A 23,141-nucleotide genomic window follows, 5' to 3' on the forward strand; every position below is an offset into this window, starting at 1 on the left:
CACGTGGGTCGTGCGCGCTGGGACCACCAGATCTAACCCATAGCGTTTGTATGGTCTGTGCTAGGAGAGAACAGGGATAGATAGACACATAGTTGACAGGGTACAGAAGAGGCTATATCTAATGCAAATGGAATGACAAGTGGTCCTCGAATCTTACCAAGAATCTTATAGACTAAAATCATTGAAATGATAACCCATATCTGTCTAGAAAATCTAGGCTAAACAATTGACCAAATATCTATCATACGATCAAACAAAACAAACCATGTATCTGTCCTATCTAACCCAATATCTGGCCAGCCAACCCAGAAAATATCTAACCCATATCTGTCGATCAAACAAAACAAACCCATATGTAATAAAATCTATCCTATTTAACCCATATCTATCATATCTAACCCATATATATATCAAATCTATCCCATATCTATCCTATATAACCTATATCTATAATATCTAACCCATATCTATCCAATTGAACCCATAGCTGTCATATTTAACCTATATATATACTATCTAACCCATATATATACTATCTTACCCATATCTAACCCATACTTATCCTATCCAAACCATATCTATCCTATTTAACCCATATATATCCTATCTAACTCATATCTATCATATCTAACCCATATCAGTCCTATCTAACCCATATCTATCATATCTAACCCATATCAGTCCTATCTAACCCATATCTATCATATCTAACCCATATCTGTCCTATCTTACCCATATCTATCATATCTAACCCATATCTGTCCTATCTAACCCATATCTATCATATCTAACCCATATCTGTCCTATCTAACCCATATCTGTCCTATCTAACCCATATCTGTCCTATCTAACCCATATCTGTCCTATCTAACCCATATCTGTCATATCTAACCCATATCTGTCCTATCTAACCCATATCTGTCCTATCTAACCCATATCTGTCCTATCTAACCCATATCTGTCCTATCTAAACCATATCTGTCATATCTAACCCATATCTGTCATATCTAACCCATATCTGTCCTATCTAACCCATATCTGTCCTATCTAACCCATATCTGTCATATCTAACCCATATCTGTCATATCTAACCCATATCTGTCCTATCTAACCCATATCTGTCATATCTAACCCATATCTAATCCAGAACTAGATGACTGTTCACAAGTTTTATCATTTCATATGTTTTATGTTTTGGAAATATAGACATCAGCAGACATATTATAACAAATATTATCACAAAAATAACATACTATAAAAAATCAAAACAACTGCTCAAAAACCAAACACTCTTTCTCCTGTGGCTTATAGTGTGTTATTACTGACCACTAATTACATCAAATATGTTATCTTACAGTCCTGTGCTGTGTGAGCTTCATAAACAAAGGCTGACAGATCATGCCCCCAACCAGTAACCCTGCTGTGAGCATATGCACTAATGCAAGGTCACACTGCCGACTGGTCCACATGAGAACAACACAACCTCCATCCGCTTTGCCCTGAGAACCCAAGACTGACACACACTATCCACGTTGTTTACAACAGGAATGTTACGGATATGATCGAATGGTCTTTTAAGTTAGGTGTCATTGTTCTAAATCATAAGTCTCTTCAATTACAGCACATTTGAGCATGTCTTTCTTCATCAAGAAGTTGAATAAATCGTGCTTATATCGAGTGGATGATTCCATATGCATCTGAGAGGGGGAGAAGTGATCAAATGGAACTGCTGGCAAAAATCTGCTTAACGCTCAATGTCATGGAAGGCTCTTTGGCTCCTGCAGTGCTCAGCTGTCCGCGCGGCGATACAAGACCCAGATTTCTATCACGGCAGGTGGTGCCCCTTTAAATTCACAACCTATCTACAATCTAACATCATCCACCAGATACAGAAGCTACGCTACATGCTACATTTAGCCACCCGTGCTACAACAACAAGGAGGTTGTATACTTTAAATATGAGGCAGTGAGAGTTCCCTTTGTTCTGATAAATATTAAATAACAATTATTTTTGAACTCTTTAACCTATCTTTTTCTGTCACACACATTAGGTCTCTGATTTGTCTCATGTATGGGGAGGGAGGGGGGCGTATACCCTGATTTGGTTGGCTCATCCCGTGCTTGCCCTTTGTCACTTGCCCTCCTCACCTCCAGAGCTGTCAGAGGCTTGTCAGAACCAATCAGAGGTTGGAATGCTGTCTGGCAGCTGTGGGTTTGGACAGGATGACGTCAGATTTCGAGTGCTACGTGTCAACGACCATGTGATAACAGATGTCGTCATTACGGGATCGCCTTTCAAACAGCTTTCTGACCTGTTTTAAGAGGTGATAGAGAGAAGCAAAGTGAGGGCTTGATTAGTGACTTTTAGTGAAGCATGTTGATTTTATTTCGTTATTAGGAATTTGAGATATTTTGCAAACAAAAGCGCACAGGGAACAATATATCATGCTACAGCACATATAATGTAAGATAAATGAAGCAATAATTACAAAAATATCCAAATTACAATTATCTGCATCAAGGTAAAACTGTGTTCCGTGTGATATGACAAGTCCATGGACAATGTTGTGTATGGAAGAAGCCCTCTGAGATCATACATGACAAAAGCAACTTTATTGAATAGGACAGATCGCTGCTTGTCTGACCGACTTAATCTATTTGATTGAGCAACGAGACGCCTTCGGCTTCACAAGTCCTTCAAAGCACATTCTGCAAGTGTGAAAAAAAGCAGAGGGAATGAAAAAAAGTGAAAAGAGAGAGAGAGAGAGAGGGAGAGAAAAGCCTATTTTTAACACTCCAACGGTCAAGCAGCAAAGCAATATATAGCAGCTTTTAGAGGATTTATTTATTGGCTTCAAAACATCTTTATTCATTGGGCTACCACCCAACCCTTTCACTTCATCAACCTGCAAACAAAGGCCCAGAGCTCGGACAATCTGTCAAGTGTCACCCGCTGGGAGCAGAACTCTAGCCGGATGATGAGGCTTCATTGAAGCGGCCCGTTGAAGAGTGAAAAGGGAAAGAAAAGGAAGAGTTTGGGGAGTTTTCCCCTGATGATACTGCTGTTGTGTACTCCTGGCTGCTGCCTGCTGCACTCAAAGGGATATCTTCCCCATTACTGGACCATGCATTCATTTGCCCACGCCTCATGATCTTAATATGAGGATCTGACTCTCCACTCCTCCCCCTGTCTTTCACAGGGCTGGCCCCAGCACAAAGCAGGCCTCAGACATCATTGTGTTTGATTAGAATTGTATTTAGCTCTCCATATGCTTCTCCAGACTCTCTCTCTCTCTCTCTCTCTCTCTCTCTCTCTCTCTCTCTCAAAGCCCGGTGTGGATGCTGCTTGCCCTCTCTCGGCCCGTCAACTGTTAAAAGTGGGCGCACTCCATAACAACATAGGCTATTGTACGGCCTTTTAAGGTTAAGAGACAAAAGCGTTGGGATCATGAATGAGTGCTTGGCAGTCTATTGGCCGTACCCACACACTGCAATGAGAATGTGCCCCTGATGCAATTCAAGCCTCTGCTTTGAAAGTGGGGGATGAAAAAGAGGCGGCCTAATGTTGCTCTCTACCAGAATGGCCACGTTAAATAGAGGTTTTACACACATTTCACTCACATTCTCTTGACTCACACTCACTCTCTATTCTCTATGACAGAAAGAGGCCTAACGTAATGTCCTTGACATATTGGTTGTGGTCTCCATCCTCTACTGCACAATAGACTAACACAGATTCTACCCAGTCTCAAAACTGATATATTTCGTCTACACATAGCGGAGGCTCAATTCGGTAACCTGCAGAATTAGCCATCGGGGTCAGGTGTGACTTTTCTTTACTCTACAAAAGCACAAAATGAAGCCAATAGTAAACATTCTCTGTCTGATGTTTCCTCCAACATCCTAATCTAAATGCAGAGCCTCTCCTTCCCCTTCCTGGGTGTGTTACAGCAGTAACAGTGTCTCCAGGTCCCCCCTCTGTGACAATTTGTCCACATCAGAGAGCTGTCAGCCTTAACAAGGTTTGACTGGTGACACACAGCTCGGAAGGGAGAGGCCAGGCACGGCGTGTGCTAGCCTAGCACTGGGTGCCTGCCTAGGTCCCTGCCTGCCTGGCTGGCTGGCTACCCTGGGGCTAGAGAAAATGCCATGCGAGAGGAGAGAACACCACTATGAGAAGAGAGAACACCACTGTGAGACCACTGGACAAAAGGACTGGACACCTGGACAAAAGGAACACCTATGTGAGAATGCTATTCAATGACTACAGCTCAGCGTTCAACACCATAGTGCCCTCAAAGCTCATCAATAAGCTAAGGACCCTCCGACTAAACACCTCCCTCTACATCTGGATCCTGGACTTCCTGACGGGCCGCCCCCAGGTGGTAAGGGTAGGTAACACCACATCTGCCACCCTGATCCTCAACACAGGGGCCCCTCAGGGGTGCGTGCTCAGTCCTCTCCTGTACTCCCTGTTCACTCATGACTGCACGGCCAGGCACGACTCCAACACCATCATTCATTTTGCCAATGACACAACAGTGGAAGGCCTGATCATCGACAATGATGAGACAGCCTATAGGGAGGAGGTCAGAGACCTGGCCGTGTGGTGCCAGGACAACAACCTCTCCCTCAACGTGATCAAGACAAAGGAGATGATTGTGGACTACAGGAAAAAGAGGACCGAGCATCCCCCCGTTCTCATCGAAAGGGCTGTAGTGGAGCAGGTTAAGAGCTTCAAGTTCCTTGGCGTCCACATCACCAACAAACTAACATGGTCCAAGCACACCAGGACAGTCGTGCAGAAGGCATGACAAAACCTATTCCCCTTCAGGAGACTGAAAGATTTGGCATGGGTCCTCAGTTCCTCAAAAGTTTCTACAGCTGCACCATCGAGAGCATGGTTGCTCACTGCCTGGTATGGCAACTGCTCGGCCTCTGACCGTAAGGCACTACAGAGGTTAGTGAGTATGGCCCAGTACATCAAAGGTTCCTGCCATCCAGGACCTCAATACCAGGCGGTGTCAGAGGAAGGCCCTAAAAATTGTCAAAGACTCCAGCCACCCTAGTCATAGACTGTTCTCTCTGCTACCGCACGGCAAGTGGTACAGGAGCACCAAGTCTAGGTCCAATAGGCTTCTAAACAGCCTCTACCCCCAAGCCATAGGACTCATGAAAATCTAATCAAATGGCTACCCAGACTATTTGCATAACCCCCCCCCCCCCCCTTTACACTGCTGCTACTCTCTGTTGTTATCCTCTATGCATAGTCACTTTAATAACTCTACCTATATGTACATATTACCTCAATTACCTCGACTAACCTGTGCCCCCGCACATTGACTCTGTACAGGTCATCCCTGTGTATCCCTTTATTTTTACTTTACCACTGCTCTTTAATTACTTGTTCATTTTATTTATTTTTCTAATTCGTTTTTTTTATAGATTTGTTTATAACTGCATTATTGGTTAAGAGCTTGTAAGTAAGCATTTCACTCCAAGGTCTTACCTGTTGTATTTGGCGCATGTGACTAATACATTTTATTTGAGAGGAGAGGAGAGAGCACCACTGTGAGAGGAGAGAACACCACTGTGAGAGGAGAGAACACCACTGTGAGAGGAGAGAACACCACTGTGAGAGGAGAGAACACCACTGCGAGAGGAGAGAACACCACTGCGAGAGGAGAGAACACCACTGCGAGAGGAGAGAACACCACTGTGAGAGGAGAGAACACCACTGTGAGAGGAGAGAACACCACTGTGAGAGGAGAGAGCACCACTGTGAGAGGAGAGAACACCACTGCGAGAGGAGACAACACCCCTGTGAGAGGAGAGAACACCCCTGTGAGAAGAGAGAACACCACTGCGAGAGGAGACAACACCCCTGTGAGAGGAGAGAACACCACTGTGAGAGGAGAGAACACCACTGTGAGAGGAGAGAACACCACTGTGAGAGGAGAGAACACCACTGCGAGAGGGGACAACACCCCTGTGAGAGGAGAGAACACCACTGTGAGAGGAGAGAACACCACTGCGAGAGGAGACAACACCCCTGTGAGAGGAGACAACACCCCTGTGAGAGGAGAGAACACCACTGCGAGAGGAGACAACACCCCTGTGAGAGGAGAGAACACCACTGCGAGAGGAGACAACACCCCTGTGAGAGGAGAGAACACCACTGCGAGAGGAGACAACACCCCTGTGAGAGGAGAGAACACCCCTGTGAGAGGAGAGAACACCACTGTGAGAGGAGACAACACCCCTGTGAGAGGAGAGAACACCACTGCGAGAGGAGACAACACCCCTGTGAGAGGAGAGAACACCACTGTGAGAGGAGAGAACACCACTGTGAGAGGAGAGAACACCACTGTGAGAGGAGAGAACACCACTGTGAGAGGAGAGAACACCACTGTGAGAGCAGACAACACCCCTGTGAGAGGAGAGAACACCACTGTGAGAGGAGACAACACCCCTGTGAGAGGAGAGAATGCCACTGTGAGAGGAAAGAACGCCACTGTGAGAGGAGTGAACGCCACTGTGAGAGGAGAGAACGCCACTGTGAGAGGAGAGAACACCACTGTGAGAGGCGAGAACACCACTGTGAGAGGAGAGAACACCACTGTCAGAGGAGAGAACACCACTGTGAGAGGAGAGAACGCCACTGTGAGAGGTGTGAACGCCACTGTGAGAGGAGAGAACGCCACTGTGAGAGGAGAGAACGCCACTGTGAGAGGAGTGAACGCCACTGTGAGAGGAGAGAACACCACTGTGAGAGGAGAGAACACCACTGTGAGAGGAGAGAACACCACTGTGAGAGGAGAGAACACCACTGTGAGAGGAGAGAACACCACTGTGAGAGGAGAGAACACCACTGTGAGAGCAGAGAACACCACTGTGAGAGGAGAGAACGCCACTGTGAGAGGAGAGAACACCACTGTGAGAGGAGAGAACACCACTGTGAGAGGAGAGAACACCACTGTGAGAGGAGAGAACACCACTGTGAGAGGAGAGAACACCACTGTGAGAGGAGAGAACGCCACTGTGAGAGGAGAGAACGCCACTGTGAGAGGAGAGAACGCCACTGTGAGAGGAGAGAACACCACTGTGAGAGGAGAGAACACCACTGTGAGAGGAGAGAACACCACTGTGAGAGGAGAGAACACCACTGTGAGAGAACACAACTGCTTCCTGCTAAACCAGACTATGCTCGGCTCAGCATTGCCAGCTAGCAGCACTAGCAGCCATCCGTGTAGCTGTATCAGTGTTGTTATGTGAGAAGGAACAGCCTAGACTGTAGCTCGTTCTACTGTGTCAGATACTTTTTAAAGGTCTGAAGTATTCAAAAAGATAGTGGGTTTAAACATTGAAATGCTGATTTTTCTTTAGGTAATATATTGTAGTCTTAATGGTGTTCTATGATCTGTTAAGCAAAACATTTTTATCAATAAGTAAATTGCCTAAAATAATGCATTTAAAAATCAAACCACAGCATATGCTCCTGGTTTGCACACAAAGAAAGTGAAATTCCACATCACTTTTATTCACCACACTTGTCCCGTGACGAGGAGAAAACAACAATGCATTTCACTTCATTAAACTGGTGACAACAATTAAAGCCATTCCTTCTCTGCAATTAGCCTCCAATGAGGCCTCGAGTCGGTGATCAGGAACAACACACTGACACAAAGGAGGGATGGAGAAAGGAGGGAGAGAGTTAACAGCTCCCCCTCCTTTCAACCCTTCTACATGATCATCCTGTGCATGTGAAAGAGCCTCACATTTGTATTGAGTCACAGGGATGGGCAGGTGCTGCCGGCTATTGTTTGTCTGAGGAGTTGGTGAGAGGAGTGGAGGGATGTTTTAAGGGAATAGCATTACACATAGCACAGGAATGTGGGGAGTATAAAACATTTACTGATAAAGTATAATGGGGTTTTTTCTCAATCAAAACAATGTATTACTCAATAAAAATAAAAATTAAAAAATCCAATAAAATTGTTTATGAAACATCTATAGATGAAAAGAATATATAATTCAGCTTAGTTCCTGAAACAACCACTGAAACTATCATGATCATTAAAGTGCTTTGTTGAATAGTGTGTGTGTGTTTCTGTAGGACTGTGAACTGCCACACATGACCTCACACACACAAACCCATCCAGACAGGTTGGTCCTGTTTCCTCAAATCACAGATTGGCTTTTCATTCCGGTCAAGTGCCTCAGCCAGCCAAATTTATGCAACTAGGTCACTGTGATAGCCTATATATGTGGCACAGATCACGGGTCATTGATACAAAATATAAGTGATATCTAATTAGGAAAAAGGACAATTCTAGGGTGTAATTTTCCTATAAAAAAAGGCGACAGACTTGAAGGAGATAAATAAAGTGAGGAGAGCGTGTGTACAGACTGTGCATGATAAGAATTAAATTACGCTCCAATATGCTGTGTTTACCCGGTGCTGGCCTTTTTTAAATGTGGAAATACGCGGGCAGATTGTGGCGAGGCTGCCAAAGTGTGTAATACTAAGTCTGTGTCCCAGCCTTCTTTGGCCTTCTCTATCTCTCTCCATCCTTCCCATCACTGCCCTGTTTTTCTCCCTGCCCCAGCCTCAGTGACAAATTAAATCTTGTCTGGGCCTTGCTCTGCTTCCACCTGTCTTTCATCTCCAAGTTTATGAGCCTCAGTTCTCCCTTCCTCCCTTCTGTCTCTGAACCAAAACCCCAGTCCTAGACCTATGGCTCCATTGACCTTCCTGTCTCTCGTTATATGTCCTTCTCTGCCCTATCACTCTGCCCTATCTCTCTCTTCCCCTCGCTCTCCCCTGCCTCAACACTGCTGGCTCCTCTCCCCTCTCCTCTGAGCCCTCTGGCACTCACCCCTCAGACTCTGGCTCGTGAAAACCTCACCCGCTAAGCTACAGATTGGCCCCAGCACAATGCCCCACATCCTCATTCACTAGCACACATCAACACAATACACACCAGCCATCTACCTTTACTTGTTTAGTATGCTCTATCTCAGGGTTCCCCAACTGGCGGCCTGCGGGATGAATTTTATCCACGGTTGATTTTATTTGGCACCCTAACTTTTTTGAACAAACAGATTGTTGGACACAAAGACTGTAGAAACACCAGCAAATCAGCTCCAAGCAAATCTGTTCCAAAAGATTCCCACACATAATAGAGAGATACTGTACATGTGGTCGATATACAAATGTAAGCAAAGTTTGAAGTGATTATGTTTTCGTCAAATTGTATTTCTGTTTAGGCTTCTTGAGGTCAATTTGCAGTCTACAAATGATTATTATAATTATGTTCCAGTCCCCTGACCCTCCGCTCAAGACAATATCGGCCCGCGGCTGAAACTAGTTGATGATCTCTGGTCTATCTATTCTTATCTTTTTTCCTGTCTCTCTGTCATCCCTCTTTTTCTCTCTCTCTTCCTCTCTCTCTTTCACTCCCGTCCTCTCTCTCTCTCTTTCCCTCTCTCCTTCTCTCTCTTCATCTCTATGGCGACGTCAGGATTGACTGGTGAGGCTGATAATAGCAGCCGTCTCTCCTGCGTGGTGTTGGGTGCTGGCCTGGCCGGTGTGAGTGGGCCGAGTCACAGAGAGCTCACAGCGCCATCACACTGCCACCGTCACAGTGCTAAACAAAGGTCCTGCGCTCCATCATTCAAACCCGGGACCACTCCGACAGCTGCCACCGCCACGCTCGCATTGACAAACGGCCAGCAAAACAGATGGTTTGTGCATTCATGACCAGTTTAGTGGAAGCCCAGGAGTCAGCTCCATTCAGGGGGTGGGTTTGTTGTCAGCCAGTCCACAATAAAGCTTTTCAGTCTGGTAGGAAATTAGAAATGCATTATAAAATTGTACCTTAATTATTAAGGTTACCCTGGCTCTGTGGAGCAGTGAAGCTCTGGCTTTGTGACACATGACTGATCTGAAAAGATGGGCACCGCCTCATTTAGCCTTTTTCAAACCTGTCGCCAACACATTTACATGTGTTTGTCAGTTGCTCCTGAAATGTGAACGCGCATGGAATTTTCTGAGCCCAATCGGGTCCTTCCAAGTTTACAAAGTTTGATGGAAAGTAAGTCAACATGAAGTATTCCACCATTATTCACATTTGAATCTCTGAAAAGTTTATACAGCAATAAACTAGATAGCATCGTCATAGGCCTCAGTGCCAATGTCTATTTGTGGGGTTGCCAACTTGACATTGTGAGTTCATTCATGTGCTGTGCTTTTGTCCAGTCTGCCTCTCTCCCGTCAATCAAAATGACACAAATACACATGCACATCTGCAGCATAATCGATAACAGATGAGTGAGTCCCAAGCCCTAAATCTTTCATCACTTTCTCTCTCTCAGTGCCAGATGGAACAACCACAGAGCCCTGGCCATCTGGAGGGGGTACCAGGCAAGACCTCTCCAGGATGGGATGTCTGAGTCCTGGGTATGAGGCCCCTGGAACTCTGGGTCTCTGGAGTCTACATCTGGACTCCTGGTTTTGGGTGTGTCTACAGCTGGGCTTTTAGATATTGACCTGTCACTTGTCTATTTGAGCTGTTTTGGTAGTCAAAAACCAGAAAAGGAATTATATGATTCAATTTTTTTTATTCCAAAACTGATTTTGTTTTATGAATGTATCAATAAAGATTTACAATTTACAAATGAATCCATTACTGTATTGTTGTCATAAGGCTATTGGAACCAGCGATGCGTAAGCCATACTGCCTTTCTGAGAATCATCATCAAGTTCTTGGCAACGTCCCCCCGAAAAGTCATCTTCAGTTCTGAGAAAAGCCTTCCCATAATAAGTACTATATCATTACAATGTACTGTACAGATGCATTAGCTAGGGTGCCAGGCAAACTGACACTAACTCAACTTATTTAACTCTCCATATTTAAATAGCTGCAACTTGCGTGGCTTCCAGCTCCCTAGAGGAATGTCTAACAATGTGGCGAGGAGCGCCTGAGAGGATGTGAATTAAAGATAAAGCCAACATGGCCACTGGATGTCTGTCTCTGCTCTACAACCATCTGGACGTTCAATATTACCTCCTGTCTGCTCAAGTTTTCATGCTAATTCTGGTCAGGGTTCTGACAGCTCTATCATGATTAATCCATGCCAAAGTTGGAGCTACTGACTTGACATTGTGAGGGGTGTTTCTAGGATTGGAAGACATACAGGGCTTCACCAAAAGCCAGTAGGGGGATCCGGTGCAAAAAAATTAATTTCAACAGCTTAATGTGTGGATTTGGTGCACTTTGAGATGAACAGGTCACTTTGAGATGAACAGGTCACTTTGAGATGAACAGGTCACTTTGAGATGAACAGGTCACTTTGAGATGAACAGGTCACTTTGAGATGAACAGGTCACTTTGAGATGAACAGGTCACTTTGAGATGAACAGGTCACTTTGAGATGAACAGGTCACTTTGAGATGAACAGGTCACTTTGAGATGAACAGGTCACTTTGAGATGAACAGGTCACTTTGAGATGAACAGGTCACTTTGAGATGAACAGGGCACTTTGAGATGAACAGGGCACTTTGAGATGAACAGGGCACTTTGAGATGAACAGGGCACTTTGAGATGAACAGGTCACTTTGAGATGAACATTGAGAGATTAGATATTTTTCAGGTCACTTGCGCCTTCCCACCGCAGACACTTCCAGTAGTCAATTGAAACACACTGTACTCTGGAACACTCTCTACTCTGGAACACTCTCTACTCTGGAACACTCTCTACTCTGGAACACTCTCTATTCTGGAACACTCTCTACTCTGGAACACTCCCTAAGCTGGAACTCTCTCTACGCTGGAACACTCTATACTCTGGAACATCCTCTACTCTGGAACACTCTCTACTCTGGAACATCCTCTACTCTGGAACATTCTCTACTCTGGAACACTCTCTACTCTGGAACACTCTCTACTCTGGAACATCCTCTACTCTGGAACACTCTCTACTCTGGAACACTCTCTACTCTGGAACACTCTCTACTCTGGAACACTCTCTGCTCTGGAACATTCTCTACTATGGAACACTCTCTACTCTGGAACACTCCCTAAGCTGGGACTCTCTCTACGCTGGAACACTCTACTTTGGAACACTCTCTACTCTGGAACTCCCTCTACTCTGGAACACTCTCTACTCTGGAACACTCTCTACTCTGGAACACTCTACTCTGGAATACTCTCTACTCTGGAACACTCTCCACTCTGGAACTCTCTCTACTCTGGAACACTCTCTACTCTGGAACACTCTCTACTCTGGAACACTCTACTTTGGAACACTCTCTACTCTGGAACTCCCTCTACTCTGGAACACTCTCTACTCTGGAACATTCTCTACTCTGGAACACTCTCTACTCTGGAACACTCCCTAAGCTGGAACTCTCTCTACGCTGGAACACTCTATACTCTGGAACTCCCTCTATTCTGGAAGACTCTCTACTCTGGAACACTATCTAAGCTGGAACACTCTCTACTCTGGAACACTCTCTACTCTGGAACACTTCTACTTTGGAACACTCTCTACTCTGGAACACTCTCTACTCTGGAACACTACTTTGGAAAACTCTCTACTCTGGAACACTCTCTACTCTGGAACACTCTACTTTGGAACACTCTCTACTCTGGAACTCCCTCTACTCTGGAACACTCTCTACTCTGGAACACTCTCCACTCTGGAACTCTCTCTACTCTGGAACACTCTCCACTCTGGAACTCTCTCCACTCTGGAACACTCTCCACTCTGGAACTCTCTCTACTCTGGAACTCTCTCTACTCTGGAACACTCTACTCTGGAACTCTCTCTACTCTGAAACACTCTACTCTGGAACTCTCTCTACTTTGGAACACTACTCTGGAACACTCTCTACTCTTGAACATTCTCTGCTCTGGAATAGTCTCTACTCTGGAACACTCTCCACTTTCTACGCTGGAACACTCTAATTTGGAACACACTCTACTCTGGAACACTGTACTCTGGAACTCTCTCTACCCTGGAACTCACTCTACTCTGGAACATTCAACTCTGGAACTCTCTCTACTCTGGAACTCTCTCTACTCTGGAACACTCTACTCTGGAACTCTCTCTACTCTGAAACACTCTACTCTGGAACTCTCTCTACTTTGGAACACTACTCTGGAACACTCTCTACTCTTGAACATTCTCTGCTCTGGAATAGTCTCTACTCTGGAACACTCTCCACTTTCTACGCTGGAACACTCTAATTTGGAACACACTCTACTCTGGAACACTGTACTCTGGAACTCTCTCTACCCTGGAACTCACTCTACTCTGGAACATTCAACTCTGGAACTCTCTCTACTCTGGAACACTCAACTCTGGAACTCTCTCTAGCCTGGAACACTCTCTACTCTTGAACACTCTACTCTGGAACACTCTCTACTCTGGAACACTCTGTTCTGGAAAACTCTGTATGCTGGAACACCCTCTACTCTGGAACAGTCTCTACTCTGGAACACTCTCCACTCTCTATGTTGGAACATTCTAATTTGGAACACTCTCTAATCTGGAACACTCAACTCTGGAACTCTCTCTACTCTGAAACACTCTCTACTCTGGAACACTCTCTACTCTGGAACACTCTCTACTCTGGAACACTCTACTCTGGAACTCTCTCTACTCTGGAACACTCTACTCTGGAACTCTCTCTACTCTGGAATACTCTACTCTGGAACTGTCTCTACTCTGGAACACTACTCTGGAACACTCTCTACTCTGGAACTCCCTCTACTCTGGAACACTCTACTCTTGAACACTCTCTACTCTGGAACACTCTCTACTCTGGAACACTCTCTACTCTGGAACACTCTACTCTGGAACACTCTACCCTGGAACACTCTCTACTCTGGAACAATGTACTCTGGAACAGTCTCTACTCTAGAACAATGTACTCTGGAACAGTTTCTCCTCTGGAACACTCTACTCTGGAACTCTCTCTACTCTGGAACACTACTCTGGAACACTCTCTACTCTTGAAAACTCTCTGTTCTGGAACAGTCTCTACTCTGGAACACTCTCCACTCTCTACGCAGGAACAATCTCTGCTCTTGCGTACGGTAGCAGAGAGAACAGTCAATGACTTGGGTAAATGGTATCTTTGACCATTTTTGGGGCTTTCGTCTGACACTGCCTGGTATATAGGTCCTGGATGACAGAAAGCTTGGCCCCAGTGATGTACTGGGCCGTACTCACTACCCTCTGTAGCGCCTTGCGGTCAGATGCTGAATGGTTGCCATACCAGGCGGTGATGCAACCGGTCAGGATGCTCTCGAAGGTGCCGCGAGAACATTTTGAGGATCTGGGGACCCATTCCAAATATTTTCAATCTCCTGAAGGGGAAAAGGTGTTGTCGAGCCATCTTCACGACTGTCTTGGTATGTTTGGACCATGATAGTTCGTTGGTGATGTGGACAACAAGGATCTTGAAATTCTCAACCAGCTCCACTACAGCCCTGTCAATGTTAATGTGGGCCTGTTCGGACTGCCACGATCAGCTCCTTTGTCTTGTTCATATTGAGGGAGAGGTTGTTGCCCTGGCACCAGACTGCCAGGCTTCTGACCTCCTCCCTATAGGCTGTCTCATCATTGTTGGTAATCAGGCCTACCACTGTTGTGTCGTCAGCAAACCTAATGATGGTTTTGTAGCAGTGTTTGGCCATGCAGTACAGGAGGGGACTAAGCAAGCACCCCTGAATGGCCCCCGTGTTGAGGATCAGCGTGGCAGACATGTTGCCTACCCTTACCACCTGGGGGCGGCCTGTCAAGAAGTCCAGGATCCAGTTGCAGAGGGAGATGTTTAGTCCATGGTCCTTAGCTTATTGATGAGATTGTGGGCCCTATGGTGTTGAGCACTGAGCTGTGGTCAATAAACAGCATTCTCACATAGGTGTTCCTTTTGTCCAGCTGGGAAAGGCCAGTGTGGAGTGCGATTGAGATTACATCATCTGTAGCTCTGTTGGGGCGGAATGCAAATTGGAGTGTGTCTACGGTATCAGGGATGATGCTGTTTTGTGAGCCATGACCAGCCTTTCAAAGCACTTCATGGCTACCGAGTGCTATGGGCGGTAGAATAGAATGGTTACCTTCGCTTCTTTGGGCACAGGGACAATGGTGGAATTCTTGAAGCATGTAGGTATTATAGATTCAGTCAGGCAGAGGTTGAAAATGTCAGTGAAGACAATTGCCAATTGGTCCACACATGGTTTGAATACACGTCCTTGTAATGTGTCTGTCCCCGCATTTGTGAATGTTGACCTGTTTAAATGTCTTGCTCACATCGGCTGTTGAGATTGTTATCACACAGTCGTCCCGAAACAGCTGGTGCTCTCATGCATTCTTCAGTGTTGCTTACCTCAAATTTAGCTTGCATTTGGCCCAGCTGGTATGCTTGCGTCACTGGGCAGCTCGCGGCGGCGTTTCCCTTTGCAGTCCGTAATAGTTTTTAAGCCCTTCCACATCCGACGAGTGTCAGAGCCAGTGTAGTAGGATTCAGTCTTAATCCTGTATTGACGCTTTGCCTGTTTGATGGTTCATCTGAAGGCATAGCATGATTTCTTGTAAGCGTACAGATTAGTGTCCCGCTTCTTGAAAGCAGCAGCTCCAGCCTTTAGCTCGATGCAGATGCTGCCTGTAATTCATGGCTTCTGGCTGGGATATATACGTACGGTCATTGTGGGGCTGACGTCGTCGATGCACTTATTGATGAAGCCGATGACTGAGGTGATATACTCCTCAATGCCTTTGGATGAATCCCGGAGCATATTCCAGTCTGTGCTTGCAAAACAGTCATGTGGCATAGCATCCACATCATCTGACCACTTCCGTATTGAGCAAGTCACTGGTACTTCCTGCTTTAGTTTTTGCTTGTAAGCAGAAATCAAGAGGTTAGCATTATGGTCAGATTTGCCAAATGGAGGGGCGAGGGAGAGCTTGTTGTGTATCTGTGTGTGGAGTAAAGGTGGTCTAGAGTTTTTTTCCTCTGGTTGCACATTTGACATGCTGGTAGAAATGAGGTAAAATAGATTTAAGTTTGCCTGCATTAAAGTCCCCGGCTACTCTGGAACACTCTCTACTCTGGAACACTCTCTACTCTGGATCACTCTCTACTCTGGAACACTCTCTACTCTGGGAACACTCTACTCTGGATCACTCTCTACTCTCTACTCTGGATCACTCTCTACTCTCTACTCTGGAACACTCTCTACTCTGGATCACTCTCTACTCTCTACTCTGGATCACTCTCTATTCTCTACTCTGGAACACTCTCTACTCTCTACTCTGAAACACTCTCTACTCTGGGAACACTCTACTCTCTACTCTTGATCACTCTCTACTCTCTACTCTGAAACACTCTCTACTCTGGAACACTCTCTACTCTCTACTCTGAAACACTCTCTACTCTGGGAACACTCTACTCTCTACTCTTGATCACTCTCTACTCTCTACTCTGAAACACTCTCTACTCTGGATCACTCTCTACCCTCTACTCTGGAACACTCTCTACTCTCTACTCTGAAACACTCTCTACTCTGGGAACACTCTACTCTGGATCACTCTCTACTCTGGATCACTCTCTACTCTCTACTCTGGATCACTCTCTACTCTCTACTCTGGAACACTCTCTACTCTCTACTCTGAAACACTCTCTACTCTGGAACACTCTCCACTCTTAAACACTCTATGCTCTGGAACACTCTGTACTCTGGAACACTCTCTACTCTGGAACACTGTACTCAGGAACACTCTCTACCCTGGAACACTCTGTACTCTGGAACACACTCTACTCTGGAACACTCTACTCTGGAACAACATGTACATCACCTGCAAATTCTTTGCAAACTGTTCAAAACCACTCAACACCTTCAACCATACCCAAACACCTTCTCTCTCTCTCTCTCTCTCTCTCTCTCTCTCTCTCTCTCACACACACACACACACACACACACACACACACACACACACACACACACACACACACACACACACACACACACACACACACACACACACACACACACACACGCACACACACACGCACACACGCACACACGCACAGTGCATTAATTAGAATCCATAAAGCAACTTTAAGTGGTAATGTACTGTGTGCTCACCCCTCCTCTGCCTCTCTCCATCGTTTTCTCTGTGTCGTCTGTTGCTGTCTCTTGACTGCTCTCCTCTCTCGTCCTGTCCTGGTGGTAAAAGTAAACAATCATTTTAATAGTAATTTCACGGGCTTTTTCACCTCTCCTGCAAAATCTATGTAAACCCTGTTTTAATTTTTCCCGGTCTGTTATAATTTGTGCAACTAAATAAAACTAATGGGAATCTATAGAGCAGCTTGAAGTGATAAAGTTGACTGTGTGCTCAACACCCTCCATCTGCCCTCTTCTGTCACTTCCTCTGTGTGTTGTCTGTTGCTGTCGCAGCTTCTCTTTTCTATTATGGCCTGTTCTGTTCTTCTGGTGTCCCTCTCCATCATATCATATTCTTCTGCTGCTGTCCCTGTGTCTTGTCTGGTGTCTCTCTCCATCCTCTGCTCTTCTGTTGCTGTCTATGTGTCTTGTCTGGTGTCTTTCTCCATCCTCTACTCTTCTGTTGCTGTCTCTTTGTCTTGTCTGGTGTCTCTCTCCAACATCTATCCTTCTGTTGCTGTCTCTGTGCCTTGTCTGGTGTCTCTCTTCATCCTCTACTCTTCTGTTGCTGTCTCTGTGTCTTGTCTGGTGTGTGTCTTTAGTTTGCAAGGGTATGCTGAGGAAGCTTAACTTGTTTTGGGCCTACATCTGAGTCACCTAAATCATCCTCTTCCCTACTGTTACCCCTGACTGCTGCTGCCACTGACCTACTGTTGTCATCTATCCTCCTCCTTTGCTCATCTACAAGGAAGCAAGGTAGAGGTGCAACATGTCATTAGTTAGTTTTAAACTAAATATACTGTGATATACTGTGAAATAACTCTGACTGACACTCAATAGTTTAAAGATGCTGAGCGCTAAGGCTATCTTATTAGCACTAGCCAGCCCTTATGCTGAGGGAGACTAGCTAGTTAGCTACCACCAACCATTATGCTGAGGGAGACTAGCTAGTTAGCTACCACCAACCCTTATGCTGAGGGAGACTAGCTAGTTAGCTACCACCAACCCTTATGCTGAGGGAGAATAGCTAGTTATCTACCACCAACCCTTATGCTGAGAGAGAATAGCTACTTAGCTACCACCAACCATTATGCTGAGGGAGAATAGCTAGTTAGCTACCACCAACCATTATGCTGGGGGAGAATAGCTAGTTAGCTACCACCAACCATTATGCTGAGGAAGAATAGCTAGTTAGCTACTACCAACCATTATGCTGAGGGAGAATAGCTAGTTAGCTACTACCAACCATTATGCTGAGGGAGAATAGCTAGTTAGCTACCACCAACCATTATGCTGAGGGAGAATAGCTAGTTAGCTACCACCAACCATTATGCTGAGGGAGAATAGCTAGTTAGCTACTACCAACCCTGCACAAACATGTGGGTAACTCTGCTGCTGCTGCGCTTTGACTTTCTGGCTGTTCTGCCCTCTCCACCTCATTCACTGCTGCCTCAACCTGCTCAACCTGCTCGCTTGTTTTGCAACTCTTTTGGAAGATGTTCCAAATAACCGTATTTGCTCTGTGCTATGCTGCAGACTCTGGCTGAGTGACAGGCGTTTTGCTGAGTGATGACATTGACATCGAACCGGTGCTGTAGGGGTGGGGGACGGCTCAAGGGACGTGAGCGGTCCACCTCTCAAAATGTTTGGGGCTGGATCAAAAACATCGGGGTGCGGCCCAATGACGCCACAGTTTTGTTTGATGACAGAGTGTCTCACTCCTCCTGTTTGAGCCACGCCATAGCCTTTAATGATGCTCATCACAGACAGACATCACAGCTGGAGTATGGCTGAGGAGTATGGCTAAGTCCCAACCAGACATTCTGCTGTTGAACATCTCTTAGATGTAATGTGACTGACTGTAACATGACAGAGACCTCACTTTAAACATGGATGTACAGCATAGAGCACGTTAATATGTGCCCTTTGTCTCACAGAGCAACAGTGGGATTCAAAATGATTAAAAATGATTAAATAGGAATAAATATGACTAAATATGATTAAATATGATAACATATGATTACATACGAATACATATTATTACATCTGACTAAATATGATATTCAGTTAATATTGTAGATACAGCTGAGAAGACAACGAGCAGGTGGACAGTTGAGGATGAAAATAACACAATTATTTTCATAATTGGACATTTAAAAAATATTGCAATATCAGCATTTTCTCTTCTGCAAATCAATGTCTGATAGAGTGATGCTGGTACAGTGATAAGATTGACTGAATTAATATGCGGACAGGAAACAGTGCATTCCACATTGTCATTTCATACCATATCCTCTGGGCCACTGAAAACACATGCCAAGACTAGTAAGGACAAACAGTACTATAGAGATATAAAGAGCATGTTGATCCCATGTGATCTAACTGGTAGTGATCCTATTAATAGTCCAACTAAAACGCTATCCCAGCACTGGACTAGTACAAATGAATTAACATAATCATTGGATCATTAGCATAATGCTTGTGCTAGTCTGTCTATGTTACTTATTGTAATGTATAGCACAACAGAGACACCTAACAGCCTGATACAACACACCCTGATTGACCTGGAAGAGAGAGAGTGTAATGTTGTTTGTTGGCATGTGGTTATTACAGTATATTGTCGTTGTACTGACCATATATTCATACCTACATCTGTATTTACCATCACCCTTCCCCTAACACACACACATAAACACACGCACATAGAAATACAGACACACACATACACACACAGACATACACACACACACACACACACACGTAAACACACGCACATAGAAATACAAACACACACAGACACACACACAGACACACACACACACACACACACGTAAACACACACACATAGAAATACAGACACACACACACACACACACACACAGACATACACACACACAGACACACACACACACACACACGTAAACACACGCACATAGAAATACAGACACACACAGACACACACACACACACGTAAACACACGCACATAGAAATACAGACACATACACACATACGTAAACACACGCACATAGAAATACAGACACACACACACACACACACACACGCACACCCACCCAACACAGACACAAACACACACAGACACAGACAGACACATAAACACACCCACACGCACACACACACAAACACACACATAAACACACACAAATACGTAAACACACGCATACACATAGGGACACACACATTAACACACACACCAAATTCATCATCAACTGAGAGCATGTGGTCGCCCTCTTAAGCAGTGCCCTCCTCTGACTACACAAGGAAGTGCACGAGACAGAACTGTCCATCTACTTCAACAGTCTATTTCAACAAGGGGAATATCTATGCCTCAAAGTAGAGTGGAAATCTAGTTTTATAGAAGATAAGCTCAAATACCGTAGGAAACATGTTTTGTATTAATTAGAAGAATGGATGAAGCCATTGGAACTGTGGATGAGAGCGGAACCCTCTGTAACATTTGTGGTTGTTGTTGTCCTGCAGACCTCTGGGAATGGATGACTTAATTTTCTGTAAGCTGCTCCTCAGAACAGAACATTGTGTGGCACGTGACTACAGACAAACATGATCTATTATATTGAAAAGATATTGGCCTTTCTTCTCTAACAATGGGAATACATTTAAGCAATGGCAGTCAGGAGGAGACAAGGGCAGGTGGGACCATTCTAGCCAATGAACAACAGGCAAAATATATAAAATAGTTTTTTCTCAAAGTTGCCGGGATGCCATGTGTGACTTATGTGTGTACATTCGCAACAATCTAAATGTTACGAAACTTCTGTTCACTCAAATAAGCATCACTTAGCAAATTAGCAATTAGCAAAACTTTATGTTGACCAAATGCGACACTTCCATTGACCTCCAGACAAAAAATCCTCACTTGGTCTGCTTCATGCTTTCTTCTCGCGTGGACAGATTTTGAGGCTGAGTAAGCCCTTTCTCTTCACCTCTTCCTCTCTGCTGAAGATAGACTCCGGTTGGGATTGGTTGGAGCCAAATATGCACCAGCCTTTTTTCACACTCAGAGTAACACCAATAACAGCATTTGGACAAAAAGGCAATTAAATATATATTTTTTTATCAGATTAAATGAAATGCAACAGAGAGCCAAAAGCTATTTTGAAAAGGTTATTTGCGGTCCAAGCTTGTGATATGAGTATGTACTGTATGCATGTCGTCAGCTGGAACATGATGACTGGTAACTAAGACAGGTAAGTCCATCCTCTCCAGGGTCTTTCAAACCCCAAAGTGGCCTTACTGCTATAGTATCCCCCACAGTACCTACATCAAAGCAAGGTAATTAAAGCTCATAGCTGATCTAATCAGCATTCATGACTGGATTCATCTCAGAGTGTAATATGCAAGTCCTGTCACAGGACAGAGTGTGTGTGTGTGTGTGTGTGTGTGTGTGTGTGTGTGTGTGTGTGTGTGTGTGTGTGTGTGTGTGTGTGTGTGTGTGTGTGTGTGTGTGTGTGTGTGTGTGTGTGTGTGTGTGTGTGTGTGTATATGTGTGTGTGTGTGTGTGTGTGTCTATTTGTGTGTGCCCACCTGCTATTAACCCCCCCTTAACTAACCATGACCTCCAAAAAGCAGCCCCGACCTGTCGTCCATGGCTCATCTGTGTATCCACCCCCTGAGTGCATGTCTGTGGGACAGGATCACTCTGTCTACCCCTCCTCTCCCCTGCCTCCCCCTGTATCCACCTGCCTTCACCTGCCTCCACCTGCCTCCACCTTCCTCTCCCCTGCCTCCACCTGCTTCTACCTGCCTCCACCTGTCTCCACCTGCCTTCCCACTCATCTCCTATGCCTCCACCTCATCCACCGGCCTCTACCTGCCTCAACCTGCAACTACCTTCCTCCCCCCTCCTCTCCCCTGCCTCCACCTGCCTCTACCTGCCTCAACCTGCCTCTACATTCCTTCCCCCTCCTCTCCCTGCCTCCACCTGCCTCTACCTGCCTCCACCGGCTTTCCCCCTATTCTTCCCTACCTCCATCTGCCTCTACCTGCCTCCACTTGCCTTCCCCCTCTTCTCCGCTGCCTCCACCTGCCTCCACCTGCCCCCACCTGCCTTCCCCCCTTCTCCCCGGCCTCCTCCTGCCTGCCTCCACCTGCCTTTACCTGCCTCTACCTGCCTCTACCTGCCTTCCCCCTCCTCTCCCCTGCCTCTACCTGCCTCCACCTGCCTTCATCTACCTCCACCAGCCTAAGGATAGGAGACAATGCAACTCAAGGATCAATGAAGTAGAGTGGACTCACCGGCTGACCAAAGGAATGAGATTCCTATTGCTCCCAGCCTATAGACAGAAACTAAAACAGAAAACACCCCTGCTCAGGACTGATCAACGCTGGTCCGACCAATCTGATTCCACACTTCAAGATTGCTTCGATCACGTGGACTGGGATATGTTCCGGATAGCATCGGACAATAATATTGACGCTGATTGACGCTGTATACGCTGATTCTATCACGTCTGCTCCCGCTCTTCCCTTCCCCTGGTGCTTGAGGGCGCCAGATGACCCTTCATCACGCACTCCTGCCGTCCATCACACACACCTGCCTTCCCTCGTCACACGCATTCAGCGTTATTGGACTCACCTGGACTCACTTATCTCCTGTTTATTTCCTCCCCTGTATTTGACAGTTCCCCAGCTCTGTTCCCAGGGGGCTGCAATGATTGTATTTTGTCTTTAGTTTTAGTCTTTGACGATGTTCTGTCTCGTCTATGTCAGTTATTTATTAAATGTAACTCCCCATACCTGCTTTGTCTCTCTAGCATCATTCCATGTGACAGATTCGGTGAGCGAGTTTATTAGCAAGTGCATTGGTGATGTGGTACCCACGGTGACTATTAAATCCTTCCCCAATCAGAAACCATGGATTGATGGCAGCATTCGTGCAAAACTGAAAGCACGAACCACAGCTTTTAATCATGGCAGAGAC

At 45.5% G+C, this 23,141-nt stretch overlaps 1 long non-coding RNA gene across 1 annotated transcript in view; it reads right to left on the reverse strand.

Annotated features, from left to right (window-relative positions):
- LOC135523200 (uncharacterized) overlaps positions 1-17,185 on the reverse strand; it is a 50,129-nt gene extending 32,944 nt beyond the window's left edge. The window contains exons 1-4 of the long non-coding RNA XR_010452796.1: positions 17,161-17,185; positions 15,715-15,912; positions 15,402-15,583; positions 2,149-2,312 (exon numbers count right to left, since the gene is read on the reverse strand). This is a non-coding gene — a long non-coding RNA (uncharacterized LOC135523200). The remainder of the gene's footprint in view (positions 1-2,148; positions 2,313-15,401; positions 15,584-15,714; positions 15,913-17,160) is intronic.
- Between the last annotated feature and the right edge of the window lie 5,956 nt (positions 17,186-23,141).

Source organism: Oncorhynchus masou, chromosome 30 (genome assembly GCF_036934945.1).
Source record: "Oncorhynchus masou masou isolate Uvic2021 chromosome 30, UVic_Omas_1.1, whole genome shotgun sequence".
NCBI lineage: Eukaryota > Metazoa > Chordata > Actinopteri > Salmoniformes > Salmonidae > Oncorhynchus > Oncorhynchus masou.